The sequence below is a fragment of the Zonotrichia leucophrys genome, chromosome 7 (assembly GCF_028769735.1).
Source record: "Zonotrichia leucophrys gambelii isolate GWCS_2022_RI chromosome 7, RI_Zleu_2.0, whole genome shotgun sequence".
Taxonomy (NCBI): Eukaryota; Metazoa; Chordata; class Aves; order Passeriformes; family Passerellidae; genus Zonotrichia; species Zonotrichia leucophrys.
Genome location: NC_088177.1, coordinates 2283565 through 2300100, shown reverse-complemented (window position 1 = coordinate 2300100; position 16536 = coordinate 2283565). Strand labels below are relative to the sequence as shown.

The following is a 16536-nucleotide window of genomic DNA, read 5'->3' as shown; positions in this document are numbered from 1 at the left end:
GATCAGTTCTGCTCCATTTGCACCTTGCAGTTCATTGTCCCATCCCAGCTTCAGCCCCTGCAGTCCCACCCTGCTTGTTTTTCTCTCTCCAGCCCACGGGGTTTGTTGTAGTGGAGACAGAGATGGTACAAAGCAACACACTCCATTTTCAGAAGGCTTCAAACTGTTTTTATTATATATTTTTTATTGTTTGTATTTTATAATATATATTTTTATGCATGCTTTTTATACATTCTTACAAAGCTCATAAGTTTACTTATTGGTCACGAAAAACAAAGCACTCATTGGAATAGGCAGCTGCAGGTTTCTCTTATTGATCCTTCTTTCTTTCTTGGTTTCTATGTCAAAGACCTTGGTAGAAAATTCTTTCAGGGGTAAAAATGGATCCTCTTGTCAAACTTCTCTGTGGCTCACAGAAGCTGCTGTAAAACCTCTCCCACACTTGTTTGTGCTCTTGGGGCTGAGATTTGGGTCATTTGTCCTTGGTGCCCAGCTGGAGCAGGAATTGTTTTGTCTCCCTGCTCTGTGCACAGAGCTCAGCATCCCCTACACATTATCCCTTTTACACTGAAGCAGCACAGAGCCTGAAAAAACAGAAAGGCCAAACCTGAGGCATCAATATTCGAGTACTTTTGTGAAGAGGGGAGTGTGGCTCATCCATGAGAAAATCCTTCAAACCAGGAATAGTTTTTGGGAAACTTTTCCTGGAGTGAAGATGGGAGTGAGGGCATGGCTGGTGTGGTTGTGTCTGACATCTCTGGATCTGTTCCCTGCAGGATTTGATTTTCCTTTTGCTTCTCTGGGCATCCAGGGGAGAGTAAGGAAGGGCTCTGGGTGACTCTCCAGTTCCTGAAGGGGCTCCAGGAGAGCTGAGAGGGGCTGGGGACAGGGATGGAGGGACAGGAGCCAGGGAATGGCTCCCAGTGCCAGAGGGCAGGGATGGATGGGACATTGGGAATTGTTGGGAATTGGGAATTCCTGGCTGGGAGGGTGGGCAGGCCCTGGCACAGAGAAGCTCTGGAGCGAGTCCTGAGGAGGCCACGGAGAAGCTCCAAGAACTGGAGATTCTCTCTGGGGACAAAATGCAGCAAAATAATTGTTCCAAAATCTCCTTTTCTTACCCCTCCCTGCCTTCTCCCCATGGTGTCTCCCAAATCCTGATGCTGGGCCAGAGCAGCACATGGAATTGTGGATGATGGCTGGAGAAGGGAAGGCTCCAGGCAGAGCTCAGAGCCCCTGGCAGGGCCTGAAGGGGCTCCAGGAGAGCTGAGAGGGGCTGGGGACAGGGATGGAGGGACAGGAGCCAGGGAATGGCTCCCAGTGCCAGAGGGCAGGGATGGGTGGGACACTGGGAATTGGGAATTCCTGGCTGGGGCTGCCCCTGGATCCCTGGCAGTGCCCAAGGCCAGGCCGGACAGGGCTTGGAGCACCCTGGGGCAGTGGAAATGTCCCTGCCATGGCAGGGGTGGCTCTGGATGAGTTTCCAGGCCCGTCCCCTGTGGGATTGTGTGAATTGCAGAAGCAGCCCAGTGGCTGTGCCCAGCCTCCTGCAGCTCCCAGGCTATCACCTTTCCCAGGCCCTGATCCTGTTTCAGACCTGGGGCTGACACTGAGCTCAGCACAGCACCCAGAGAACTGTTTCCATATTAATTACCCATAATAGCTACAAAATGCATTTTATATAAAATTCCTCCTCTTCTGCCTCTCCTCTGGATGATCTTAGAAACTTTTCCAACTTTAACCATTCTGTGATCTGGACTGAGGTATTTTCTGTGGTTTATTCATACTAAATCCTGCCTAACAATTTTTGCTTCTTGTTGTTTCAGTTTATTATTCCTTGTGCCCCTCCCTCAGCTGTGCTTGTGCTTCAGCCTTTTCCTGCACTTCTTGCAGAAAGGAAAAACAAATCCAGTTGGGAAAAGTTTGTGCAAAAGGCATTTGTGTGGAAATGATCTCCCAACCAGGGAGCTGAGCAGCACAGCCCAGTGTCCTCCTGCTCTGGCTGTGTGGTAGAAATTTGATTTATAAAGTGCTACGTTTGTAGCTGCACTCCTGATGTGCTTTAGTTTTTATCCCCTAAATTACTGACACACACCCTGTGGTAGGTTTTAAACAGAGATTTTTTTCAGAGGCTGAAACATTTGTTAAGCCAAGGCTTGTGCTGTCCCAAATCAACAGTTCCACCCCAAATAGTGAGGGAGATAAATGGCATTGCTGTGAATTCCCAGCCTGCGCTGCAGTGACAGAATCCCAGCGCTGTCTGTGCTCTCCCACTGTGCAGAAATCCTGGAGGAAGAGCTAAAACCATGAGTGATTTTTGGGTTCAGGTCAGGGGGATTAGAGTGCAGGCTGGGAGGAAAGAAGGGTCTGGTTCCCTCTGTGATCAATCCCTAAATGCAGGAGGATGTAAGAAGCTGAAAGCAGTTTATTCTCAGCCTGGGAAGGGAACTTGAAAAGTGGGATAAGGGAAGGGAAGGGGGGCAAGGAGAGCTTGCAGGGATTACAGACTCTTCCTTCTTGTTGGAACAGCAGGGCCGTGCTCCTTGAGTAATTCCAGCTTAGATTCAAGCTCATGGAATACCTACAATAATGGGGAATATTCTTGCTCTAGTTCCAAAAAGCTTCATGGATTAATTTTTTTTGAGTGTTACTCTTCAAGTGTGGGAAATTTTAAAAACAGTTTTCAAAAGGGAGGGAAAAAAAACCCCAAAGCACAACATACAAAAGATCAGGGATTACAGACTCTTCCTTCGTGTTGGAACAGCAGGGCCGTGCTCCTTGAGTAATTCCAGCTTAGATTCAAGCTCATGGAATACCTACAATAATGGGGAATATTCTTGCTCTAGTTCCAAAAAGCTTCATGGATTAAGTTTTTTTTGAGTGTTACTCTTCAGGAGTGGGAAATTTTAAAAGCAATTTTCAAAAGGGAGGGGAAAAAAACCCCAAAGCACAACATACAAAAGATCAGGGATTACAGACTCTTCTTCTTATTGGAACAGCAGGCTGTGCTCCTTGAGTAATTCCAGTTAGATTCAAGCTCATGGAATACCTACAATAATGGGGAATATTCTTGCTCTAGTTCCAAAAAGCTTCATGGATTAAGTTTTTTTTGAGTGTTACTCTTCAGGAGTGGGAAATTTTAAAAACAGTTTTCAAAAGGGAGAAAAAAAAAAAACCCAAAGCACAACATACAAAAGATCTGCTGGACTGGCACAATGGGAAATTGTTTGTTTAGGTGGAAAAAGGAATTTATAAAATATGAATTTAGGATTTAACTGTGCGTTCTAGCAGTTAACCAAATGTGATTTAAAAATGATAAAAAGGTGATTTTAAAGCAGACACAGATCGAGGATTGTCCAGCTGGAATTGCTGAATCCTGGAGTCCTGACTCTTGATGGCAGAGCTGAAAAAGCATTTCAGTTACATGCCCAAATCACAGAATCACAAACACAGCTCTGAAATTACTGAATTTTGCTGTTCTATTCCTGAATTTCAGTGATCCATTCCTGAATTTGTGTTCCATCCCTGAATTTCATTGCTCCATTCCTGAATTTCAGTGTTCCATCCCTGAATTTGAATTCTATTCCTGAATTCGTGTTCCATTCCTGAATTTCAGTGCTCCATCCCTGAAATTCACTGTTCCATTCCTGAATTTGTGTTCCCTTCCTGAATTTCAGTGTTCTATTCCTGAATTTCAGTATTCCATCCCTGAATTTCATTGCTCCATTCCTGAATTCCACTGTTCCATTCCTGAATTTCAGTGTTCCATCCCTGAATTTATGTTCCATCCCTGAATTTCAGTGCTTCATTCCTGAATTTCACTGTTCCATCCCTGAATTTCAGTGTTCTATTTCGTAATTTGTGTTTCATCCCTGAATTTCTCTGTTCCATCCCTGAATTTCAGTGCTCCATTCCTGAATTTCACTGTTCCATTCCTGCATTCTGGAACAGCCTCTCATCCCCATACCTGACCCTTCTTCTGCTTTTCAGACTTTTTGGTAACTCTGCATCAGTTTTTGCAAGATGAGCTCCAGGACACAGATTCCAAACCAGTTAAATTTTTTCTTGCCTGTCCTTGAACTCATCTAGAAACACTGTTAATGCTGAAGCCATCCCTGCTGTTCATTTCCATGATTCTATAGCTCCAATAAAAGGTAAAAAATAAGATTTTTACGAAATATTGAAGGTGTTTCTGATGAGGTTTTCTTGTGGAGGTCTAGAGGAAATAACCATGAATTCTCCTATCAGTGGATGTGGATGTAGTATCTGCAGCTTGATGATTTAAGTTGAATAAATTATCAAATTCAGGGTTTGGCCAACAAAAGTGAGTGGTGGCACAACCTGTGGCACATCTGGATTTGTCCAAATGGATCTGGAGTTTGTCCTTGCCCACAGCAGCGGAAGAAAACAGAATATTTCTGAAAGCTCAGTTGATGCTTTCAAGACTAGAAAGTAAATAATACAACAAACCCAAAACCTGATCTGTGCTTCTAAAGAAAATTCACTGAAATTGCTGAAAACCTGCAGCACGTTCAAGGCACCATTTGGACATTAGAAAAACTTGGATTTTATTTCTTTTTCATTCAAAAGCGTGGTCTTGGTGTGGTTTAAATGGAAAGGTTGGTGATCTCCAGGTCCTGGGTGCTTAGGAAAGGTCAAAAGGAAAAAGCATCCCAACAGGGGATTTTCCAGGAGGAGTCATCCCTGAAGGAATCACTCATGAGGTGGTTAAAAATTTGGATTTGCAGTGTGCCAAAAAACACCTCCAGAAAGAAGTTTAGTAGTTGATAACTTCATAATTCACATTCCAGAAAGTTCTCTGGCATCTCTGGGAATGCACCCGAGCAGCAGTATTACTTTTTGCCTAAAAAATAGAAGAATATGTTAAATTGTGTTGATGTAACACCAAAAGCTACCAAAAATAAATGGGATGCTTGTTCCTTTTTGTCCCTTCCAAAGAACAAAAACTAAGCCTAGAGTTAAGTTCTATCCCTGGCACTTTATTAAATTTAAAAAGAAGAAAGAAGACACTTTGGCCCTGTTAGATTTTCCAGTGGTTTGAAAAAGAAAAAGTCACTTTTTAATGGAAAGAGAAAATGAGCCTTGCTTTGAGTGCTGGAAGCCCAACAGTTAAAAACACAAGAAATCTTTCAATCTTTTACTATTTCAAATCCTGCTCAGTTAAAGGGAACGTGGCAATTCTGAATCCTCTGTCCCAGGAACTCAGCGCTGGTTTGAAATGTGTACAAACTGAAAACACGCTATGCCAGAGCTCCTTGTGCTAGTGCCAGCTAAAAGCAAGAAAGAAAGGGGGAAAAAAAAATCAAATTGATGGGTTTCAAAGCTGATAATTGTGCTTGAGTGCTGTGGCTGTAAATCACTGAGTGCCTTTTCCTTGGATACAACAGGCACTGCATGTAAATGTACACATGGTGCCTTTGCAACAGCACAAAATACCTGAAATCCTCCATTCCAGTTATTAAAACACAACCTGATGCAACATTTCACCATTTGCCTTAACCTGAGATGATTCCATGAATGACAAATACCATACTGCTGAGGGAAATCAAAATTCATGCGCAAGATGATGGCAGAAATGTGTGACCTCAACTTGAGAGCAGCACAACGTGTTAAATTATCTTGCTGCAGTTCCAAAAAGCTTCATGGATTAAGTTTTTTTAGAGTGTTACTCTTGAAGAGTGGGAAATTTTAAAAAAACAATTTTCAATTCTGCGTGAAGAGAGTTTTCAGTTTGGCTCAGCTTCTCCAAAATCTCCTCTCAAGTCCCTGCCTGTGTGTGCAATCATTGTGGGCAGGGAAAATCTTTGCAGGTGTGTTGGGTGTGTTCCTCAGGTTCATCCATGGCCCTTCCCAATCATCTCCTGGTGCTGGTCTCACAAAAATTTGAAAGTTAATGTTAAAACAAGATTCTGTTCCTCTTCATTGGTTTCATGTCTTCTGTATTCAGAAAGAGCAGCTGGAAAACGAGCTGCAAAAATGGGTTTTTATCAGACTTAGTGGCAGAATTCATCCAGAGGCGCAGAAATTGCACAGAATTGTACAGAAATTTGTGGGATCACAGGATGGTTTGGGTTGGGAGGACCTTAAAGCTGATCCAAATCCATCCAGGTGTTGTAGTGTGTTGTTAAGTTTCTTGTGTTATTCCCCCAATTTATGTATTGTTCTCCCCTATTATGTGTAAAATGGTTTCGTTCCCCCAGTTTTTCCCGCCACTGCTAGCCTGTCAGCTAAGTTGCCATAGTAACCGCTATTCATAGTTGCCGATATGTAATTGCTCCTCCCCTGGTTTCCCTTATAAGTGAAAGTTGTTTCCTCCCTGTCCAGTCAATCACCCCCTTTCTCCTCCCAGGTTTCGAGAACCTTCTCCTCTCTGGAGATGGTGGCTGGCTGGGGTCCCAGGACACCTCCTTTACCTTTTGATTATTGGTCTCCATGGAGTGTCAGTTCTGTGAACTTCATCCCCTCACCTTTCCCGATTAGTTCCGCCCGTACCCACCCCCCTCCTTTATAATCCTGTTTCACCCCCTATGGAGAAACTTTTTCCCGGTTGGTTTCCCCCCGTTGGATCCCGCAACACCTTCAATAAACCGATGTTTAACCCCTGGGAAATGGTCAGCTCCGTTCCTCACCAATACCAGCGGTGAGAGCCGGGCGCAGCCAGCACAGCCCGAGGCCCTCAGACGCCGAGGGGCGCTGGCCGGGAATTGCAGAGGGGCGTCGGCCTTTCGCCCTCAGCAGCCGGACTCTAAACTTCGGGCCACATATGCCCCCCTCCGCATCCAGGGACATCTTTCACTGTCCCAGGCTGCTCCAAACCCCTTCCAGCCTGGCCTCGGGCCCTGCCAGGGATCCAGGGAACCCTCACACCACCAAGGGTGATTCTTTTGGTTCTTTTTAGTTAAGGTTGAGGTTAAATGGTGAGATTCTATTTTTTGTTTGGATTCAGATGTTTATTAGTTCTTATTTATATTATTGTCTGTCAGAGTGGGAGTTCTGCAGCACTTCACTCTAAGTAAAAATGGAGCTGTATTTCTCTCTCTCTCGAAAGACTTTTAAGGATAAACTGTTTAGTTAAGAAATTACACCTAAATTATTTTTACTTAATAACTATCTACTCATATGTTGTGATGTGGACGTTTTTATCCAATTACACAAAACCACCTAAATCTAGAAAGAAGAAGAAGAAGAGGAAGGAGCAGCCTCCACCCTAAACACTCCACCTTGCTCTATATACATTAATTTATTCTAAACCCTCAAACTCTGAGTTTCCCCCCTGTGCTATCACACACTTCTATACAAACTCCACACCCACAATCCCAGTTCCACATTCCATTCTGGAAGCTTCTCACGCCTCAGGTCATGCAGTGTTCTTCATTCTGGGAAGTCATCCCAGCACAGAAATCTGAAATTCCCAGCACAGAAATCATCTGAATTCCAGCACAGAAAGTCTGAAATTCCAGCACAGAAATCTGAAATTCCCAGTACAGAAAATCTGAAATTCCCAGCACAGAAAATCTGAAATTTCCAGCACAGAAATCTGAAATTCCCAGCACAGAAATCTGAAATTCCCAACACAGAAAATCTGAAATTCCCAGTACAGAAAATCTGAAATTCCCAGCACAAAAAGGCTGAAATTCCCAGCACAGAAAGTCTGGAATTCCCAGCACAGAAAATCTGAAATTCCCAGCACAGAAATCTGAAATTCCCAACACAGAAACCTGAAATTCCCAGCACAGAAATCTGAAATTCCCAGTACAGAAAATCTGAAATTCCCAGCACAGAAAGTCTGGAATTCCCAGAACAGAAAATCTGAAATTCCCAGCACAGAAATCTGAAATTCCCAGCACAAAAAGGCTGAAATTCCCAGCACAGAAATCTGAAATTCCCAGCACAGAAAATCTGAAATTCCCAGCACAGAAAGTCTGGAATTCCCAGCACAGAAATCTGAAATTCCCAGCACAGAAATCTGAAATTCTCATCAGGAGCCAGGGTTCCAGCACAGGGGCAGCCTCAGCCTGTGCCAGGCTTTGAGATTTCTTTTGCAAAGCCCAGGCTGCCATTCATGGTGTGGTTGCAGCAAATTTAGAGCTTGTTGTGGGTTTGGGGTTTGGAGCAAGGCAATTAATTCAATTAATAAAGCAGAAGGCATGTTTGTGCTGTCACATTAATTGTGCCACAAAGTGATGTGGTTCCGTCAAGTGGGGAGAAACACTGATTTAAATATTTTGGTGAATAGGTATGATAACAGCCCTTGATGATAATTTGGAGAATGTGAGAGGACAGTGTTATTGCAGGTGAATTCATATTTTCTGCATTTAATGTTTCCTTGGACAAACAGACCAAAAGTCTGTTAGGGAAAAACCTTGGTTTTAGCTGCTCATTTTTATTTGCTGCCTAAAATACTTGAAGGTGCTGAGGAAGAAACTTTTTACCCTCCTGTGTTCACCATCATGTGCTCAGCTGGGCTGACCTGCAGCCCTAAAAGCCAAATTATTTGGTGTGTCCATCCAAAACACTTTCATGTGTGTTTTAGGGGAAATTCTTCCCTTGAGTAAGTTTACACCACTTTGTAGTGAAGCCCTAGTATACAAAATGAGCATCTGTCTGCACGAGCAGATTCGTAATTCTGATGATTTAGCAGAGGATATGGTTATAGTTCAGAAAATAAATCATCCAGGAGCCTGTATCTGCCTTGAGTTGGCTCTTTGTAAACTTACTTGAGATTTACTAATTCAGTCCTTCCACTAGTAGCAGTTAACTGTGACCTGCAAGGACCTGGGCAGTTATTTGAAGGTGCTAATGAAAAAGTATCAAAATAATAGGAATAATAATAATAATAGTAGTAATAATAATAATAAAATAGTAATAGTAATAGTAATAATAATAATAATAATAATAATAATAATAATTTAGCTATAATATACTCTATTGTATTATATATTATATAGTATGTTATATTATATATTATACATTATACATTGTATATTGTATATTATATATTATAATTATATAGTATATAGTATATAGTAAAATATATATTATATATTATATGTTATATATTATATGTTATATGTTATATATTATTGTTATATATTAATTATATATTATACATTATATATTGTATATTATATATTATATAGTATATATTATATTATATATTATATATTATATATTATATATTATATATTATATATTATATATTATATATTATATATTATATATTATATTTTATATATATTATATTATATTATATATTATATTATATATTATATATTATATATTATATAATATATATTATATATTATGAGGCTGCTAAAAGCTTTGGATGGTGCCACGGAGCAGGAAACTCACCTGATGTAAAATCTGATCACTGATGATGGTAAAAGAGCCCCAACAGGTGCACAGATCTCAGTTCATGGAAAATTCAAGATGCTCTTTCTGGTTTTCAGGCTATCTTGATATTAGGGGGAAATACTGAATTATCAAGGAATTATTCTTGTTGTGCAAAGGAAATGTTTCCATCTGTTCTCTGCAACTGAGCAGGAGCTAAAATCGGCATTTTCTGTGCTCTGGTGCCATTTGCAGAATGGCTTCATTTTGTCTTTATACCCAAAACCACATTTTGCTGGCATTCCCTGAGACTTTGGTTGCTCAAATGAAGGTCCTGCTCCTCACACTCACTGATCACATTCTTCCAAAGAGGGGAGAAAAGTAGAATTCCAGTTTGAGGTTATTTTAGGTCCCAGTTTTGTTTGTGTTTGGTGGCCACTTTTGCACATTGACACATTCCAACATTGCAGATTGAAGTTTTCTCCCCTGGCACAGCACAGACAAACCTTGAAAGGTGCTTCTAAAATCCCACCGAGTTCTTTGGGGATGGAATTCCTTTCAGCCTTGAACTTTTTCAAGCTGATGGGACCATTCAGATCCTTTAATTTGGGCTTGGTTTGGATCTGCTCAAAAAACAGAGCCCAAAAATACTGAAATATTTGAGAGGCTGATTGGAGAGCAGCAGCTCACAGGGGTCGTAAGGTGAAGAAAATATTTCTGGGTGAAGCCATGTCCAGATGTTGTATTTCTGTTTTTTGGTGTGGAAAACTGATCCCAGTACAGATCCCAGTACTTGGGTGGCATTCCCAGTGCCAGCCTGGCATTCCTGCCCCTCCAGGTCCTGGCAGATCACATCCAACCACCTGAACCTGGCATGTCCAACACTGCGTTTATCCAAAAGCCATTGAAAAAACTTCCAAAATTAAATAGTGAAACTAAAATTACAAACATGTCATTTAAATAGAAATATGTGATATTGCATAGTAGAAAACATAAAATTTAAAGTGTCAAAATATAGTAATACATATAAAACAAAATAAAAGTTCTAAACCAAAAACTAATCCTCCTTCTTCACCTTCTTCATAGGTTTAAATAGTATTATATAATTAAATTTAAAAGTTCCCATTACAAACCACAAATAATTAATTATTAAGCTAAAATAAAAATATTTTAAGTATAATTCCTTAATTAAATGATTTATCCTTAAAAAAAAACTTATTAAAACAATTCAACTCCATTTTTTGGTTTGTCAACATGAAATACTCTAGAACTCACCATTTATAAAACTGTAATATAAATAAAAACTAATAAACATCTAAATCCAAACAAAAGATACAATCTCACACATTTAATCCCAATTCCAACAAAAAGAAAAAATAAAACTAAACATCAATTCTGGAGGAATTTCAAGTTTTTCTCTCTGGCTCAGCCTCTCCTTGGGAGATGGAGTCTCTCATCTGGAATTTCCCATTAAATTTCCCTTTAACCCCTTCCTGCCAGGCCTTTGAATTAGGGAAGTTTGCAGGTACAGGAGAGGAAACAAAAGCTTCAGGGGTCAGAAACTTCATTTTTTATTACACCTGAAGCCAGAGAGTGCAAAAAACAGGCTGAGAATGAAGGAACTGGGACACTTTAATTGTGGTTTCTGTGAAGGAGGAAAAATTCAGCCATTAAATTGACATTTTGCAGTTCCCTGTTCCTAGAGCCATACAAAATGGCAAGGCTGTAATGTTGTTGCACTTATATTTTAATCATTAAATTATTGTTATTATAATTATTAATCTAATCTTTTAATTATTTTAATTATTAAGTTAATATTATATCATTATTAAGCTAACTTAAGCAAGGCATTTAAAATTGTTTAACTTCTTGTATATTAGAAGTTCCTTTAGCTTGAAAGAGGAATTTTTTGGTCATAGAGAAAACTTCATATAAAATAATGAAAGAAAAAATCAAATTTAGGTTTAACCAAGTTGGCTGTTGACTGCTACTGAAAATCTAGTTCTCAGATCCTTTTCCTTTGTGTGCTCTGCTGATGTGAAAATCCTTCAATTTAACTTAAAAAAACTGGAATTTAGTTATTCCTGTTGTTGATTTGCTGTCAAACACCTTGACACCTTTAAATCCTTGTGCTTTTCCCCAGTGACATTTGGTACCTTTGTCATTAATAGTATTTAATATTTCTCTTTGGCCTTAGTGCTGTTGTGATATTTCTAAAAATTGGAGGAATATTTTGATTATTTCGTTCCATACCTTAAAACCAGACTTTATAAAATCTCTCAAAGCTTTCGGAAAACTCTTTCAATCCTGGGCTGAATTTTGATAGAAATTTCTGAATAAATAAGAGAGATATTTTTAAAATGATCAAACAGATTGAAATAGTAGGGCATTTTCATATAAATATAGACTCAGGAGTGATCCAGTGTGAATTATATCAAACTCACTGGGGAACCATCCATTAACCTGAGCGAGAATAGAATCAGAATTCCAGAAACTGAATTCTGCTGGGTGAGCCCTGGGCCTGGGGATTGTTCAGATAATTTCCTGATACTGTTATCAATGCATTGGGCAATTAGTTGTGCTAATTAGCAGCATCACTGTGGAGGGAGGGGAGTGACAAGGACAGAGCAGGCAGGGATGGAACTGGGGTGGAATTCCTTCTCTGTGGAAATTCATTGTGAATTTTCTCAGCCTTTCCAGCTTCAGGATCATTTCATTTGGAGCCTGAATCCAGAGCAGAGTTTCCTCTCTGCTCCATGGCAGCATCTGCCCTGCAAGAGAGTTTAAAATAATGAAGATTTGCCAGTTCTGGAGATTTGTGCCAAGAATTTTCAAGTGAAAAGTAACAGAGTTTAGAGAAGTTTATGTTATTTTCCTTGGGGAGGATTTCATTTTAAACAATGGCATCATGTCATGTCTAAAAAAGACACTTTATTATGTGATGATAAAGTGTCATGAGGCAAAAATATAAACTGTTGGTGTGCTGGCTGCATGAAATTTCTTCTCTCCTAATGAGTTTGGATTGGGAGAAGAGATTCCTCTGGAAGTGCAGGTACTCCTATGCTTGGTGTGTCCATCCAGTCTTGGTGTGTCCATTATTCTTTCCTTGGATTTTTCTCTGAGAAGCTGGATCCAATGCAAACATGTTATTCGCTTGTGCCAGGTGCTCTGGTTGGCTCATGTTTTCCATTAATGGCCATCACAGTCACTGGTGCTCTCTGGTAGTCCAGTTTCCTTCTTTTCCTCCTATCTCCTTTTCTTTATCATTTCCTTTCTTCTTTTCCTTTCTTTCCTTTCCTTTTCCTTTTCCTTTTCCTTTCCTTCTTCCTTTTCCTTTCCTTCCTTTCTTTTCCTTTCTTTTCCTTTCCTTTCCTTTCCTTTCCTTTCCTTTCCTTTCCTTTCCTTTCCTTTCCTTTCCTTTCCTTTCCTTTCCTTTCCTTTCCTTTCCTTTCCTTTCCTTTCCTTTCCTTTCCTTTCCTTTCCTTTCCTTTCCTTTCCTTTCTCCTTTCCTTTCCTTTTTTCCTTTCCTTTTCCTTTCCTTTCCTTTCCTTTCCTTTCCTTTCCTTTCCTTTCCTTTCCTTCTTCCTTTCCTTTCCTTGAAATTTCTTCTTTCCTTTCCTTTCCTTCTTTCCTTTTTCCTTTCCTTTCTTCTTCCTTTCCTTTCCTTTCCTTTCCTTTCCTTTCCTTTCCTTTCCTTTCCTTTCCTTTCCTTTCCTTTCCTTTCCTTTCCTTTCCTTTCCTTTCCTTTCCTTTCCTTTCCTTTCCTTTCCTTTCCTTTCCTTTTTCCTTTCTTTCCTTTCCTTTTCCTTTTCCTTTCCTTTCCTTTCCTTTCCTTCTTTCCTTTCCTTGATTTCCTTTCCTTTCTTTCCTTTTCCTTTCCTTGAATTTCCTTTCCTTTTTCCTTTCCTTTCCTTGAATTTCCTTTCCTTTTTCCTTCCTTTCCTTAAATTTCCTTTCCTTTCCTTTCCTTTCCTTTTCTCTTTCCTTTCCTTCCTTGAATTTCCTTCTTCCTTTCCTAAATTTCCTTTCCTTTCCTTTCTCTTGAAATTTCCTTTCTTTCCTTTTCCTTCCGAAATCTTCCTTCTTCCTTGATTCCTTCTTCCCCTTTTCCCTTCCCTTCCCTTCCCTTCCCTTCCCTTCCCTTCCCTTCCCTTCCCTTCCCTTCCCTTCCCTTCCCTTCCCTTCCCTTCCCTTCCCTTCCCTTCCCTTCCCTTCCCTTCCCTTCCCATGGAATCCTTTCTTCTCTTCTTTTAGTATAGTTTTAATATAATATATATCAAATAATCAATCAGCCTTCTGAAACATGGAGTCAGCATTCTCATCTCTTCCCTCATCCTGGTGAACAGCACCACATTGGTGGAGCTGTGTAACTTGTGGAGAAATGGGAAAAGTTCTGATATTGGGGTCAACACAAATGTACTTATATGAAATAATCTGAGTTGTGAGATAGAAATGAAGATATTTTGGTGGGTTGAGTTCACTTTTCCTATGGAGGAAGTGTTCCAATGATGCCTCAAGTTTGGGTTTTCTGTTTTTTCAGGCTCTGTGCTGCTTTAGTGTAAAAGGGATAATGTGTAAGGGATGCTGAGCTCTGTGCACAGAGCAGGGAGACAAAACAATTCCTGCTCCAGCTGGGCACCAAGGACAAATGACCCAAATCTCAGCCCAGGAGCACAAACAAGTGTGGGAGAGGTTTTACAGCAGCTTCTGGGAGCCACAGAGAGTTTGACAAGAGGATCCATTTTTAGCCCTGAAAGAATTTTCCACCAAGGTCTTTGACATAGAAACCAAGAAAGGAAGAAGGATCAATAAGAGAAACCTGTAGCTTGCCTATTCCAATGAGCACTTTGTTTGTTTCTTGTGACCAATGAGTAAAGTCTAAACTTGGGAGTTTTGTAAGAATGTATAAAAAGCACATTTGGAGCCTTCTGAAAATGGAGTGTGTTGCTTTGCGCTGTCTCTGTCTCACCTACAACAAACCCCGTGGGCTGGAGAGAGAAAAACAAGCAGGGTGGGACTGCAGGGGCTGAAGCTGGGATGGGACAATGAACTGCAAGGTGCAAATGGAGCAGAACTGATCCCAGGGACAGAGCCCGGGAGCGCTCGTGCATTTTGGGGCCATTTTGGTTCATCTTGGGTGCAGCCCTGGCTGGGCTCTGGTGCTGCCCAAGGTGGATCCATGGAGGAGATGCTGGGAATGAATCCCTGCTTTATTCTGGGGCTCTGCCCAGCCCCTGCTCCAGGGCATCCTATCAAGGTGTCACCAGCAGTGTGTGACAGGAGCAGCAGGAGGAAAGAGTGGACTCTGGCCTGGGAGACAAATGTGACAATTGCTTCTCTCTCCTGTTGGGTTGTTTTACCAAATGTCTTCGCTTTTTGGGGGATATTTCTATTTCCTGTGCTAAGGCTGAGGTAGGAAGAGAGAGAAGCTAAAGGGAGAACCTGAGCACCCTGGTCCATGGAAGGGGGCGCTGGGCAAGGGGATGGGGCTGGATGGGATTTCAGGTCCCTTCCAACCCCAAACATTCTGTGGTTAAAAAAAATCAATTATTTGTGATTTGGACTAGTAACAACTGATTTTTTACGAATTCATTCTTTTGTACTTATAGCAACATAGGAGAAATAAGAGAAATAATAATACTTTTAGCAGCAAGAGGAGAAATAAGAATTTGAGGTCTGTATAATTGGCATTATACAGACCTCAAATTCTTTGTTTATCTTCTCAGTTCTCATCAGTTTCTTGGTTATCTCTATATTAAATTAAAGATCAGTGAAGGAGAAAAGTTGATTACATTTCCATTGTGAGCCAGAAAACAGCAGTGCTTGTACACCAGGTATGCAAAGGGGTAAGGGAAACAAATCAAGTTTTCAAAGTGCTGTGATACAGATGAATGAAAATAATTTGTAAATTATTCATCACATTTAATTCTTAGATGTTTTGAGAAAACCAAAATAAATGGGGATGTGTGATTGTTGGACAGACCTTCATTCTCCAGCCTTTACAGGTTTAAATCTTGAGTATGAACTTCATAAAGATGTGGGGAATGTCCAAACTGCAGGGAGAGGTATCAGCTACTCAGGATTTATAGGATTGAAATATTGCCTCAAGTCATGTCTGATTTTTTCCTCTTGCAAATTAAAACTCCTTTTTTAAATTTTTTTTCCTGTAACTAGAGACACAAAAAAATAGCTGATATCTATTCTTACACCTTGTGTGCTCAAAGCAACAACCACTCAAATGACAGCATTGCCAAACCTCTGAAAAACATTCCTTATATCTATATATCACATTTGGAAAATAAACATGTCAGTACCTTAGCCTTATGTATACATCACCTACATAAAGGAAACACAGCAGTGTGTTATATTTATAACAATGGAGCACGGAATTCAGAGAAATGTGATAGTTTGTTGGCCTTCCAGCTGATTGCTGAATTAACTTCTCAGCAGGACCTGCCTGGTTTGGGTGTTTCTTGGAGCTCCCGTGTTGTTCACGTGGTCCATGGTGTTGTTAGGCTGGTACAGTTCATTTTTGAAGTTCTGTTCATCTGGCCAACTTGTTGTCATACACAAGCCCAGGAAAGGCCATATGTTCCTGCAAAGGTAGCCTTGGAAGGTGGGACAGCTGCTTCTCCTTTTCCTCCTGCCATCTGTTCTGCTTTAACTTCATTTTCCCCTCATACCATGTCAAGCAAATACTCACATAATAGATGGGAATTCTAATCAGCATGGAAGCAGGGTTATTGTTGCCAACAATAGTCAGGTATTCAGATTTTTTTAGGCATTTCCCTTGCTCTTTGGCATTGTAGCAGTTAAAATTTAGAATTAGGAAGCTGTAAATAAATAAACATTTTTTTTAATTTAAACCACAAATACACTGAGGTGTTCCCACGAACACAAAAGAGATTTTCAGGAATGAAAAGAGCAAACATCCTGGATTTCCCCAAGTGCCTGCTGCTCTTTCCAGCTGGGGTTTCTCCTTGCTGTCCGTGTGCCACCCCTGGCTGCTCCAGCCCGAGCATTCCTGCAGCCACGGGGATTAGGGCAGGATCTGGGTTAAGGCTAATCCAGAGAAATGCACAAATCCCGGCCTGATCCAGGAGGGACTCAGGGAGCACTGTCAGAGGGCACAACCCATGCCTGAGTGAGGGACTGCACCTCAGGAATTCCCTCCTCAGAAACTCC

General features: G+C 40.7%; 1 protein-coding gene across 1 annotated transcript in view; it reads left to right on the top strand.

Moving 5' to 3' along the window:
* The window catches only part of MBD5 (methyl-CpG binding domain protein 5), a 153182-nt gene that overhangs the window by 75259 nt on the left and 61387 nt on the right, over positions 1-16536 (top strand). The gene's annotated exons all lie outside the window — the stretch shown is intronic.